A 15027-nucleotide genomic window follows, 5' to 3' on the forward strand; every position below is an offset into this window, starting at 1 on the left:
CTACGAAATGACATAATTAGCTTAGTTAGCTCCAAAATGGCCTATTTAATAAAAAATGACCTATACTTAGCTAATTATCCTCGAAATGACATAATTAGCTCCAAAAAGGCATTCTTAGCCAATTTAGCCCGAAGAAGGGGACAAGAAGAGAAAAAGAGGAAAATGAAAGGAAGGAAGAGGAAAAAGGAGAAGAAGAAGGAGGAGAGGGAGGAGGAGAAGAAGAAGGAGAAGAAGGAGGAGAAGGAGAAGGAGCTCCTCCTTCCCCTTCTTCTTCCTCCTTCTTCCTCCTTCTCCTTCTCCTTCTTCTTCTCCTTCTCCTTCTTCTTTTCTTCTTGTTCTCCTCTTCCTTCTTCTTCTCCTCCTCCTCCTCCTCCTCCTCCTTATTTTACTTCTTCTTCTCTATCTCTTCTTCTACGTGGCTTAGACTAATCCAAGAAAGGCTAAATTGGCTAATTATCCTACGAAATGACATAATTAGCTTAGTTAGGTCCAAAATGGCCTATTTAATAAAAAATGACCTATACTTAGCTAATTATCCTTGAAATGACATAATTAGCTCCAAAAAGGCATTCTTAGCCAATTTAGCCCGAAGAAGGGGACAAGAAGAGAAAAAGAGGAAAATGAAAGGAAGGAAGAGGAAAAATGAGGAGAAGAAGAAGGAGGAGAGGGAGGAGGAGAAGAAGAAGGAGAAGAAGGAGAAGAAGGAGGAGAAGGAGAAGGAACTCCTCCTACTCCTTCTTCTTCCTCCTTCTCCTTCTCCTTCTTCTTCTCCTTCTCCTTCTTCTTTTCTTCTTCTTCTCCTCTTCCTTCTTCTCCTCCTCCTCCTCCTCCTCCTCCTCCTTATTTTACTTCTTCTTCTCTATCTCTTCTTCTACGTAGCTTAGACTCATCCAAGAAAGGCTAAATTGGCCAATTGTCCTACGAAATGACATAAATAGCTTAGTTAGCTCCAAAATGGCCTATTTAATAAAAAATGACCTATACTTAGCTAATTATCCTCGAAATGACATAATTAGCTCCAAAAAGGCATTCTTAGCCAATTTAGCCCGAAGAAGGGGACAAGAAGAGAAAAAGAGGAAAAATGAAAGGAAGGAAGAAGAAAAATGAGGAGAAGGAGGAGAGGGAGGAGGAGAAGAAGAAGGAGAAGAAGGAGGAGAAGGAGAAGGAGCTCCTCCTTCCCCTTCTTCTTCCTCCTTCTTCCTCCTTCTCCTTCTCCTTCTTCTTCTCCTTCTTCTTCTCCTTCTCCTTCCTCTTTTCTTCTTCTTCTCCTCTTCCTTCTTCTTCTCCTCCTCCTCCTCCTCCTCCTTATTTTACTTCTTCTTCTCTATCTCTTCTTCTACGTGGCTTAGACTTATCCAAGAAAGGCTAAATTGGCTAATTATCCTACGAAGTGACATAATTAGCTTAGTTAGCTCCAAAATGGCCTATTTAATAAAAAATGACCTATACTTAGCTAATTATCCTCGAAATGACATAATTAGCTCCAAAAAGGCATTCTTAGCCAATTTAGCCGGAAGAAGGGGACAAGAAGCGAAAAAAGGAAAATGAAAGGAAGGAAGAGGAAAAATGAGAAGAAGAAGGAGGAGAGGGAGGAGGAGAAGAAGAAGGAGAAGAAGGAGGCCTCCTTCTTCCTCCTTCTCCTTCTACTTCTTCTTCTCCTTCTCCTTCTTCTTTTCTTCTTCTTCTCCTCTTCCTTCTTCTCCTCCTCCTCCTCCTCCTCCTCCTTATTTTACTTCTTCTTCTCTATCTCTTCTTCTACGTAGCTTAGACTTATCCAAGAAATGCTAAATTGGCTAATTATCCTACGAAATGACATAATTAGCTTAGTTAGCTCCAAAATGGCCTATTTAATAAAAAATGGCCTATACTTAGCTAATTATCCTCGAAATGACATAATTAGCTCCAAAAAGGCATTCTTAGCCAATTTAGCCCGAAGAAGGGGACAAGAAGAGAAAAAGAGGAAAATGAAAGGAAGGAAGAGGAAAAAGGAGAAGAAGAAGGAGCAGAGGGAGGAGGAGAAGAAGAAGGAGAAGAAGGAGGAGGAGAAGGAGCTCCTCCTTCCCCTTCTTCTTCCTCCTTCTTCCTCCTTCTCCTTCTCCTTCTCCTTCTCCTTCTCATTCTTCTTTTCTTCTTCTTCTCCTCTTCCTTCTTCTTCTTCTCCTCCTCCTCCTCCTCCTCCTTATTTTACTTCTTCTTCTCTATCTCTTCTTCTACGTAGCTTAGACTTATCCAAGAAAGGCTAAATTGGCTAATTATCCTACGAAATGACATAATTAGCTTAGTTAGCTCCAAAATGGCTTATTTAATAAAAAATGACCTATACTTAGCTAATTATCCTCGAAATGACATAATTAGCTCCAAAAAGGCATTCTTAGCCAATTTAGCCCGAAGAAGGGGACAAGAAGAGAAAAAGAGGAAAATGAAAGGAAGGAAGAGGAAAAAGGAGAAGAAGAAGGAGGAGAGGGAGGAGGAGAAGAAGAAGGGGACAAAAGGATAAGAAGAAGAAGGAGAAGAAGGAGAAGAAGAAGGAGAAGAAGGAGAAGAAGAAGGAGAAGGAGATCCCGCTCCTTCTCCTTCTTCTTCTCCTTCTTCTTCTCCTTCTTCTCCTTCTTCTTCTTCTCCTCTTCCTTCTCCTTCTCCTCCTCCTCCTCCTCCTCCTCCTCTTTCTTCTTCTTCTCCTCTTCCTTCTCCTTCTCCTCCTCCTCCTCCTTCTTTTACTTTTTCTTCTCTTTCTCTTCTCCTATAGTTAGCTAGGGTTCCACCTAAATGACATAATTAGCTTAGTTAGCTCCTATATGGTCTATACTTAGCTAATTTCTCTCCGAAATAACCTATATATACACTACTTCATCTAGTATTATTTTTCTAACTTTCTTATTTGTCATTTTGCAGATTACCTTCACTTCACGGGAAGCTTGGTTGATGGAATGCTTGAAGATGATTTCTTGTACCATGGGTTGTTTTGAAACTATTGTAGTATATGAATATATGAAACTTTGTATGCACGTGGATGAAACTGGTGTAATATATGGTTTGGTACGGATGTAACTTCCATAATATGTATGCACTATGGATGAGAGTTATTTTAATATGGTTATGAGTATGGAAAGAAATATATTTATGTCAAGTATATATATATCCTGATTATTGTTAAAAATGCTGGATATAACAAAAAATAAATAAAAAAGGGGCTGGTTCCCCTCTTTGCCGTCTGCCCCCACATGGCAAAGGGGTGGAGGCACATGGCAAAGGGGGAATCTGCCCCCTCTCTCTCCCCTCTTTGCCGTCCGCCCCCACATGGCAAAGGGGGGAGGCAGACGGCAAAGAGAGAATCTGCCCCTCTCTCTCTTCCCTCTTTGCCGTCTGCCCCCACATGGCAAAGGGGGGGGAGGCAGACGACAAAGAGGGAATCTGCCCCCTCTCTCTCCCCTCTTTGCCGTCTGCCCCACATGGCAAAGGGGGGAGGCAGACGGCAAAGAGAGAATCTGCCCCCTCTCTCTCCCCTCTTTGCCGTCAGCCCCCACATGGCAAAGGTGGGGGAGGCAGACGGCAAAGAGAGAATCTGCCCCCCCTCTCTCCCGTCTTTGCCGTCTGCCCCACATGGCAAAGGGGGGAGGAAGACGGCAAAGAGAGGAGGCCTGCCGTTAACACTTAACGGGGACGTTGCAATATATGCCATCCCACTTATTTTACCGTCTGCCCCCTCATGGCAAAGATTCTTTGCCATCCGCTTTGTGAAAGCAGACGGCAAAGAGCCTCTTCATCGGATTTTTTTTACCATCTACTTTGCCATGAGGGGGCAGACGGCAAAGCCTTTGCCGTCCGTAGTTGCCCCCTTTGCCGTCCGCCTTGGCAGACAGCAAATTTCTGAATTTCAGTAGTGCCTCCATGGGCTAGGATTCAGGCCCGCAGTAGCCCCAGAAGGCCCATTAGGCAAAGCAGTAGCAAGTAGGCCCATAAGCCTGCAGTGGAGAGGAGCTCGAGAGGGGTGCGGCAGTGGGGCTTATAAACCACTGCGCCCCTCTCAACTAGCGAGGTGGGACTAAACTTTGGCCGCGACGCGGGCACCCTTTGGTCGTGGCACCAATCGGGACTAAAGGGGGTGCATTGGTACCGGTTCGTGGCACCAACCGGGACCAAAGGCCGCCGCTTCCCACCCTTTGGGCTGCTGAAAAGTGACCTTTAGTCTCGGTTTGTGCCACCAATCGGGACCAAAGGCCGCCGCTTCCCGCCCTTTGGGCTGCTGAAAAGTGACCTTTGGTCCCGGTTGGTGGCACCAACCGGGACTAAAGGGGGGCATTGGTACCGGTTGGTGCCACGAACCGGTACCAATGCCTTGGGTATATAAGAAACACTTAGCAGTTTCTACAAAAATCACTTCTTCTCCGCCCCGACGCCCCCACGCTGCTCCTCGTCACCGTCGCCGCCGAGCCCTGCCCCGACGTCGTTGCTCGCACCCTCGCCCGACACCATCGCCGCTTGCCGCCCTGCCCCGACGCCATCGCCCGCGCCCTCGCCCGGTGCCGTCGCCGCTCGTTGCCCTGCCCCGAGGCCGTCGCCGTAGCGCCGCTCGCCGCCCTACCCTGACGCGCGCCGTCCTGGCCCGGCCCCGACGCGCGCCGCCCCGGCCCTGCCCCGACGCCGTCGCCATCGCCGCTCGCCGCCCTGCCCCGACCCCGCGCCCCTTCCCCTCCTCACCTTGGTCCGGCAATGATGTTTTTTTTATATGATGATTTTTTTTCAGATTATATGATGATTTTTTTTTCAGATTATATGTATATGATTTTTTTATAGAATATGATGTTTTTGTTTTTTTATAAAATTGTATATATGTTTGTATGTTCTTTGTGTGTATATGTTCATATATGCAAAAGTTAGATTTAGTACATTTTAGGTTAGTTTAATTTTTAGAAAAAATTTAAATATCTAGCTAGGAAAGGAAGAAGAAGAAAAAGAATGAGCGAAGAAAAAGTAAAATAAGAAGAGGAAGAAAGGAGAAGAAGAGGAGAGGAAGAAGAGGAGAAATAAATAAGAAGAGGAAAAAAGAAGAAAAAGAAGAGGAGAAGAAGAAAGGAATAGAGGAGAAAGAAGAAAAAAATAGAAAAATTTTATATTTTTTTTTCTTCTTTCTCCTCTATTCCTTTCTTCTTCTCCTTTGTTTTCTTCTTTTTTTCTTCGATTGCTTCTCTTCTATTCCTTTCTTCTTCTCCTCTTTTTATTTCTTATCTTGTCTTCTTATTTTTTATCGGGTATGTCGTTGTCGATATACCCCCTCCCGATCGAACTTAAACACGAGGGGGGGTACCGATATACCCCCTCTCCGATATCGTTATTTTCCCATGTATATGTATGTCGCGTCGTTGTCGATATAACCCCCTCCTGGATAACTTCTACATGAGGGGCGGTCGATATATATACCCACTCTCGACCGTGATAACTTATACCACGGGAGCACCCCCTCGGCCCTCTCGCTCGACCAAAACTCTCGAGGACAACCAAACCCTAGAGAAAAAACGATGTTGGTCTCCTAACCCCTGCCGCCGCGCCCCTACCCGACAAACTCTCTCGAGGCCACCCAAATTTACCAAGTTAAAAGAGCGTTGTCGTCGAGGCCACCCCAAACCATTGAAGCGTTGTGTCGAGGCCACACCAAACCCTTGAAGCGTTGTCTAGGCCATCCCAAACCCTAGAGAAGCAGCGTCGAGGCCACTATCATGATTCCTTATTGTGATTAGCTAGCTAGTTCTACGTTTGACACTAATATATATCCATCTGTACCATGTTTGAGTAATAATTGACATGTTGTAAATATTTGCAGAAACTATGGATCACTCCCGAGACGAAGCAACAAAAGCGATGTTGGGGGAGATAATCGCACAAGGAAGTGATGTCGTTGCGTCGTTTCTCTACGACACCAATGGTCAGGAAGGACCGGGTGAAGAAGAGGGTTATGTTCATGCTGGCTCCTGTGACCCATTAATGCCGGTACAAGAACAGGGCTATGTTCATGATGGCTCCGGTGACCCAATGGAGGTACAAGAAGGAGACCGTGATGACGGCTTCGGTGACCGAACCGAGTCCGGCCAGGTATATATATTTTAGTTAAGCCCGTGCTGACTAGTTAATTGATGCATTCATTGTTTTCATATGTACACATATTAATTAACTCTCGTCTTTATTCTTTTTTCTCTAGCCCTCCGGATCGAGCGCAACTTCGGTAAAGAAACGACGCCCGAAGAAAAAGTTGCGCTCGGATGAAAGGTTTGAGATCACAGCAATCACGCACGATGGCAAGCCGATTGAACCCATCCGGACAAGGGTTGCATTTCGTGCTCAGTGCGGGGTTCTTGTTAGGGACAAGATCCCGATCAGTATCCAGCAATGGTTAAAGCCAAAGAAGGAAGACCCTGAGGTGCCGACGTCTTATGTCTCCGATATGCAGAAAGAAGATCTTTGGACAACGCTTAAGGCAAATTTCACCCTACCGCTAGAGGAGGATCCAGAGAAGCCAGTTAAAGAGGAATTGATCAAGTCTCATGCTGTTAAGAAGATGGTAGAACTATTCAGGAGGTGGAACAATGAGCTGAAATCGTTTGTCGACAAAGAAGAGACACCAGAATTCACCGGCCGGTTTGAGAAGATCAGAGATCAATGGCCCGCATTTGTGGCCCACAAGACATCGGAAAAGAGTAAGAAGATGTTACCTCAAAGCCCAACCTTTGTGGGACAAGGCTGAGAATGACCTGATTGCTAAAGGGGTCGAACGAGAGACATTGAGATGGCTATACCATTGCCGGACTTGGTTCTTCGAGGTTGGCGGAACATTGGACCCTCTATCAGGAAAGTGTGTTTGGACGAAAGAGCAACTGTGAATACCCGTCATGAAGCTTCGGCACTATATCGCCGCGTCACAGGAAGGGACGTTCGTTCCAGACAGAGAGAAGGACAATCTCACAATGGCCCTCGGGAATCCTAAGCACCCTGGACGGACACGAGGCATGCCTAGCTCCCTTCCGTGGGACGCTGGATTTCCGGACGCAGGGGGTTACAAAACCCAGGAGAGGAGGAAGAAAGTGGAGCATAGCCAACTGCAGGCGCTGCACGAAAGGGTACAAGGGATAGAGGAACGAGAAGCAGATCACAGCAAACGACCTGCCGAAGCTTCCCCTGAAGCTACCCCTCCATCTAAGCGGAGAAGAAGTGTGTCTTCCACCAAGCAGACTCAGTAGCTGGAGCCTGTCTTCACGGGCTACCCCGTGGATGCTATCACAGAGTCTCAACATTGCCACCTTATGACGTGATGGATGACATTTAAAGTCAAGGCGGCTGTTGGCTCTATTATACCTAATGAACCTGGCTCAACCTACCACGGCCAGCCGATTCCAGAAGGATATGCTAGGGTGATGGTGGATCAAATAACGGACGGATTTGAGGACCTTGAGCTTGACCACCCTATGGGTGAAGGGGAGATTCGGGTGGGTTCTTCTCTGAAGACTACTTGCCTATGGCGGAAGGAGCTCATCAACCTTCCGAACTGGACGCCTCCGCCTCCTCCTCCTCCTCCGGTGAGTCAGGGCACTCCGCCTCCTCCAGCGAGTGATCGGGCACTCAGCCTCCTTCTCCGGCGCGTGGCGGCACTCCGCCTCCTTCTCCGCCTGCGCCAGTGCGCGTGAGCAGCCAGCTGCCTCCTCCTTCTCCGCCTCGTAACAAGGGCGGATGAGACCCGCCGTCGCTCCAGCTCCTCCGGCGCGTCGTCCTTCTCCTTCGCCTTGTAAGAAAGTAAAGACAGCCGCAACCGCTCCGTCTGCTCCGGCATATAGCAGTACAGCCAGAGGCAGGCAATATAGATACGGTCCTTCTCTGAAGACTCTAGAGAAGTTACCATACGAGAGGAGCCAGGAGGAAATCACGAAGATCGTGGAAGCCGAAGTGAAGAACTTCTTTGAAGGGGTGAAAGCAAAAAAACATCCACCTCCGGAGGAGAAGATAGATCCAGTAAAAGCAAAGCGTACTCTAGCTGCCCTAAAGAAATTACCAAAGTCTCCGGCGAAAGGCAACTATGAGTGCATTCTTACAAAGTCATTTATCGAAGCGGAGCGGTTGGGATTTACTATCAGTGATCAAAGGTTAGCAAAACTACGAGCTGGGAGAAAAGTTGCCCAGCTCGGCGAACAAGCGAACCAATCGTTCCCCCCGCTCCAGATGTCTAGCGTCGTCGCGAATCATCCGGGCGTGATGGTTCCCGGTTATAAAGATCTTGGACATTACCTGCCCGGCGATGCACATTTTGATTTCTTGGAGGTGGATGAACAAAGATACGTGTACGGGAAGCCTCTCGTCAAAGATGAAAAATCTCTAACAACGATGATGCGAAGATTCCATGATTGGTATATGAAAACCTGCAGAGAGTCTGGGGGGAGGAATATTTTGACGCTCAGAGTTAAAGAGGAGCATGACCTCGTTGGAATTAATTTGTTGAATGTTCCATTTGAGGAGTTCTTCAAGTTTTTCAATCTAAAGGCCCTTGATAAGTCAATTATCACTTGCTACTGCCTGTGAGTAGTACTACTTCTGTCATTAAGTCTCTATATATAGGTCACCTCTTTCATTGCATGTATCTTTAATTATTCTCACTATATTATGCAGATTAAAGATGGCCGAATTGAACAAAAGACAAATCGGTGATATTGGGTTCATTAACACAAATCTCATAGATGCATATATGGTTAAATTTCAGGCCAAAGATACCGAGGCCAAGCTGCTACAATCGTTTATATTAAATCAAAACAAAGCTATAATACTCTTTCCTTACAACTTCGAGCGAGTGTTACTGTCTTGTGCATATTCGGTTTCCCTTATTAGTTGAGGTTATAGTAATGTAATTGATGAGTTATGCATGCGTGCGTAGGTTCCACTATATTCTCCTAGAGATTACGCTTGAGCAGGGACTACTAACCGTCTTAGAATCGAGACGAAAAGATCCCAAGAAGTACGCGAACATGACTGAAATTCTAGAGAAGTAAGTTAAATCTATCATTATCGCACCATATCGGCAACTTCAATTTGTTCATTTCCTGATATCAAGTAATTGTTTTCTTTGTCTGGCAGGGTTTGGAGTAAATTCACCTCAAAAACTCCGGGACTGCCAAAGAAGCTGCAGTTTAGACACCCGAAAGTAAGTACTATAGTAGCATATATGTTCCACGCATCTCCTATTGATTCAAGGGCTAGTTTCATCAATACCATTTAGCATACTTGCTAATTATCAGTTTGATTGACCTTTATTTCTTGTAAAGTGGTTGTGGCAGGAAGAAGGGACTAATTACTGTGGATACTACATTTGCGAGTCCATCCGCCACACGACCTGTGAGCGGGGCTACTCCGAGAAACAATATGAAGTGCGTAAATAATTATATTCACAAATTTATTTTAATCATTTGTGCTCAGTTTCATTTATTCATATATATGTATTGACCCCCTTCTTCAAATTAGATATTTCGGATGCGAGATGAACTCCTAGCACCAGATCGTATGCGAGGAATTCAAGAGGAAGTGGCGGCATTCTTTATTGACCACGTGATCGCTAAAGACGGAGAATACTATGTGGACCCTGCAGGGTTTAATTTTAATTAGGAGCTTATATTGTAAAAGATACTTATATTGTATATATGTAGACAATAGCGTCGGATAGATATACGAAAACCTGTTGTTCGACCAATCTCTCAGAGAAGGAGAGGTGGTCGATATCACTTCTTTTTTTATGCATTTGTTCATGACGATCTTCTGTTTCCTTCATTTTCTTAACTAGCTAGCGTTCCTAGTCCTCTCTATACGTATAGTACGTAGGGTCGACCAAGCACGGAGATAAGAAAGGACACTTCTCTCTATTAATTAGCATGCTAACACAATATATGAAACATCTAAATTAACACCCCTAAACACCCAAACCCTTCCCCCGCCCCCCTTTAGAAAAAACAAAAACCCCAGCACCTGAGATGCTGACGCGTGGATGCCTATTGGTCCCGGTTGGTGCCACCAACCGGGACCAAAGGGCCTCCTGCCTGGGCTTGCCGCACCGGCCACGTGGAGGCCCATCTGTCTCGGTTTATGCAAGAACCAGGACTAAAGGTTTAGGGCATTAGTACCGACACTTTAGTCCCGGTTCAAAAACCGGGACAAATGGCCCTCACGAACCGGGACAATAGGTCCTTTTTCTACTAGTGACCCATGGACCAAATTCAGGGCATGCCGTCATTATCTTACCAAGATGATATGAATATGTCTGTTTAGTGTAAGATCTTGCTGCTCGCCACATGCGACCAAATTCTTCCCCTCTGAACTTTTTGATCAAATTCATCCACATATGGTTGTAGCACTCTCTCTGCTCACAATGGAGGAACACATTCTTGACTGCATTTTCTAGCCCTTTGCATGCATCTGTGTGGACTGCCAAAGGTGACACTGGACCTATGTATCTCTTCAACTGCATCATGAACCATGTCCATGAGACCTCTGTTTCTGACTGAAACAAGCCAATAGCAACAGGGAACATCCAGTTGTGTCCATCTAAAGCATTGCAAGCTGCCAATTGACCATTCCACTTGCCGGTCAAAAACGATGAGTCTATGCTCAAATATGGACGACAACCTTCCCTGAATCCATCGATGCAAGGCTTTAAAGCCATAAAAAACTTTGAGAAAAGGACTCTTCTTTCCTCTGTTACCTCAGTATCTATCTCCACAACACTGTCAGGTGACCTCTTCTCCACCTCTGCTTTGAAATTATAAAGCATCCTAAATGTATTTGCCCAGTCACCATATAATTCTTTCATTGCCCTTTGTTTTGCCTTCCACTCTGTGTTATACTTCACCTTAATTGGGTACTGCTTTTCCAAGTCTACTTTAAGTTTCTTTGCAGTAGTATTTGGTTTCTTCGCTAAAATAGGAGTGATCTTTTCTGCAATATAAAGTTGTGATGTCATGGTTGATACTCTGTGTGAACTTGTAATACAAGTATGTTGGTGTGGGATTTGATTGACCCTAATGGTACTTCCATCAGGTTGGCGTCTAGCAGATATGTACCACTTCCAAGGCTTGACACTTCCATCAAAACCTCTGCATCTTGCATAAACTTTTTTATGTCAGTCCACTTTGTCTTGGCATCAAACTCATGTTTGACGGCATAAGTCTTGAAACACATTCTAAATTCATCCATGTTTGGGAACAACTTCCCTACTGCAATAACAGGGTTTTCCTTGTCATAGACATTTACCAACTCATCATCATGTGCATCATCAACATCATCTGCAACATCTTCCATCAAGTGTCCATCCACATCTTCACATATATCTCTTTGAATATCAGTAAGCGGGCTAGTAGTTTCTTCATTCTCTTCCTTATCTTCATCAGGTACTGGAATGGCAAAATTTTTGGCCATCTCACTGTCATCCATTGGTGCAATGACTAAATCAGTTGGTTCATTTAATTCAACCGAATTCCAATCAACGGAAAGAACCCTTGCCACACCATCAGAGCCGTCTTGTGCATCTGCATCAGGCCCCTCATGTAATACTGTCACCTCACCCGTACACATGGGCATTATCTGCCTCTCTGAAGCCCAATCATCATCTACCATTTGTGCAGCCAATTTTGAGGGAACATATCCAACCTTAGAATCTGCTTTCAGATCAAGTAGCTCTGCACGAAATGTAGTTTGTTTGGTTGTCCAGCCATTTTGTCGATCGATTTCATCAACCATCTCTTTGCCATCCTCAATTCTCACATACTCTCATTTCCATTATCAAACCATAACAATGGTACCTCTTGCTCTGGACCCCAAAAAATGCTCTCCCCAATTTTTGCCACCACATTCCTCACGGCCTTCTCTTCCATGGTCTGTAGTTCTTGTGGATCAATCTCTGATAATTCAACCTCCCATTTCACAATAGTATCTCCCTCTATGTCCCGCAAGCTACCATCACCTAGCTTTGCTTTAGAAGCAAAGAATTCGATAGTGAATTCAAATGTCCGAGCATCATCGGCCCTGTTTTTCAATGGCGCACACTGTGAGCTAGCGGAAGTAGACGAGGCATCGCATAGGATGGAAAGGATGCACAAATTACCTAGTCAACGTTGTTGTTGTCTCTGGCGGCTCCATCACCTTTAGCCCCCCTCGGCCCCACCCAAATCTGGATCAAATCGACCAAAAAAACAGAGGAGGGAAACATGAACTGTAGTGAGATCTAACTCGACACAGAAGGGAACATGCTGGACAAGGGTTCCGGATTCACTCACCACAGCCGCCGCCGTCGCCGAGATCGCAAGCTCCGCCGCTGAAACAAAAGCGCCGCCGCCGTCTTCGGCTCACCGCCGGGAGCAACAGAAATTCAGACGGGCGGTTCAGACAGACAAGCCAGGCACGGGGACACGTATCACCCGATGCACTGCCAAGTGGGGCCGTTAGTAGATGCACTGTCAAGTGGGGCCGTAAGTTGACGATCTGCCAAGTAGGACCCACATGTCTTAAACATAACCTCGCTCCCGTTGACGACCATTTTAATCGCCCGAGTGGGCCTTTGGCTATTTGGGTCAGATAAACGTCGCACATGATCCAATTTGCATCAAATGTGTCGCACAGGATCCAATTCGCATCAAATGTGTCGCACACCAGCTATTGACCCATTAAATAGGGCTATCTATACAGTAGGACAAATAGGATCAGGTATTGCCAATTCCAAATTCAAGTACAAAAACTAAGAAGTTGGCACTTTTAACACAAGGAAAAGGGAGCCCACATATAAAATCAAAAGCGAGTTGGTTCTTGGAAAGATACTGGTACCTCAAAACTAGGGTCAATAATTCCGTATTCGTACCACATAATGAGAGGAAGGCGGCAACATATGTATCCAGAAAAAAGAAACCTACCAAGATAGAAGCCAAGAGTAAGTGTAACTGAAGAATAAAATCCGAGGAAAAAGAATCTCTTCACGTAGAAATGTGCACAATTGTCCATATCTTGATCTAGAATTGGCACACGCACTTGAATGCGAATTCAAATGAGATGATAAGCTCAATGAGGAATTCTCCATGTCGGCCTGATCTTGGTGTGTCACTTAGATATCCTCTAGTTATCATTCAGATCTAGGAATGTTTGATGAAGCAAGCTTCGGTAATTGGAATGATGCCCTTTGTTTATTGCATCACAAAAACTACAAGCCAATTCGAAGGGAAAAAACTGATACACGAGGATATGAAGAGGTTGAGACACGGAGTTGAATCCTTGACTAATTGGCTTACCAATCTCTCTACCGGCATAGATGAATCCATATCACCATTTTGGCGGTGTATGTGGATGATATTGATTTTGAAAGTTACAATGGTTATGTGGCGAGGCGGGCGAAGGAGGAGCGACACGTGTATGTCTCTCTTGTTTTCATGCTCATACATGTGGGACACATCCTCCCTTATAAGGAGATCTAATTTCTATCAAATTAGCAATGTGGGACTAAACTTTAGTTCCACCTCTTGCCCTGTACGAATGGGTTAAATACATCTATAGGATTTATTAGAAATTCAGAAAATGGTTATCGGGCTGGTCCATACAGATTAAATTCTAGCAGGACATATGTTTTATTTGGGGGGGGGGGGGGGGGGGGGTAATACTGCTGTCAGTATTGATATGGGAGGAAAGAAGGATAACCGATGACACTGACGGAACGACGTGATAATAGAGGACATGAACATGTGAAAGAAATTGAGGCACGTCTATTGGGCTTACAGACGTACGTATGATATATTTTTTCTTCCGTCGCAATGGACATGTTTCCTAGTATAAATAAACGACCATACTGGCCATAACTATCGGTAACTCATTAGGCTTTTGCCACTCCGAGCTTTGGAGTTCGAGGAGCGACACGTACGGTCTTATGAAACGGGCGAGCCATGGACGACGAGCTAATCAACCCGTGCTCCTCCTTCCCTGTCTGTCCGCCGTCCTGCCAGTTCTCCACAGTTGAAGTCGAGCACCACAACCAGTTTATCGAGTTCGCCTCCTGCGAGGTCCCCGAGCAGTGGCTGCTCAGCGACGTCGTCGTTCCGGCCAAGAGTGACGACGCGGGCCGCCTGTGGCCCGAGTTGTCCCTGCTCTCCACGGTCTCCGACTTCTCTGAGCTTCCAACTGTGAGCCTCCCGGCTTCCACGAAGCCGCAGCCGGCGGCCAAGCGGCAGGGACGTAAATCGGGAACCCGCTCCCAGCGGCCCAACGTTAGCCACGTGGAGGCGGAACGGAAGCGGCGCCATAAGCTGAACCGTCGCTTCTGCGACCTCCGCGCTGCCGTGCCCAACGTGTCCCGCATGGACAAGGCCTCTCTCCTCGCCGACGCGGTCACGTGTATCGCCGAGCTCCGACAGCCGACTGTCGCAGCCGACTGTCGCAGGCGGCCGCCGCGAGGTGGGAGAAGAGCGCATCCTCCCGCTGTTGCGTTGGCAACGACTTCCAGCATCACCTTGCCGGGAACGAGGCAGTGGAGGTGCGGATGCTTGGTCGGGAGGCGGCGGCGGTGCGTATGACGACGGCCGCAGGGTCCGTCCCGCATGCGCCAGCGCGACTAATGGGCGCGGTCCGGTCACTGGAGCTGCATGTGCATCACGCGTGCGTGAGCTGCAGGCCGGGCGAGACGGTGCAGGATGTGGTCGTTGACGTGCCCGCTGCGCTGCAGCACGATGATGGCGCCGCCCTCCACTCCGCGCTGCTCCTGGGGTTACAGGACAGCGCCCAGCCATAGAACTTAGCTCGAGGTGCACTACCTTGTCAATTATCACTTGCTGTATCACGTGAACAGGTACATCATGGGACAAGCGTAGGGTCGATGCCATGCTGTCTTTGCTGTGTGTGTCCACGAAATAAATCCGAGCAACCTCACTTGGTTCCAGTGTCCTTTTTTTTTTTTTTGCCTGTGAGTGTCCGTCTTATTCAGTTATACGTGAAGTTACACTTCGGCTGATTTGAAGGAGTATAATTCATCATTCG

The 15027-nt window shown here is 46.4% G+C and overlaps 1 pseudogene; it reads left to right on the top strand.

Annotated features, from left to right (window-relative positions):
• Positions 1-13900: 13900 nt before the first annotated feature.
• On the top strand, positions 13901-14782 carry LOC123408161 (annotated as a pseudogene).
• The last annotated feature ends 245 nt before the right edge of the window (positions 14783-15027 follow it).

The sequence above is a fragment of the Hordeum vulgare genome, chromosome 7H (genome assembly GCF_904849725.1).
Source record: "Hordeum vulgare subsp. vulgare chromosome 7H, MorexV3_pseudomolecules_assembly, whole genome shotgun sequence".
NCBI lineage: Eukaryota > Viridiplantae > Streptophyta > Magnoliopsida > Poales > Poaceae > Hordeum > Hordeum vulgare.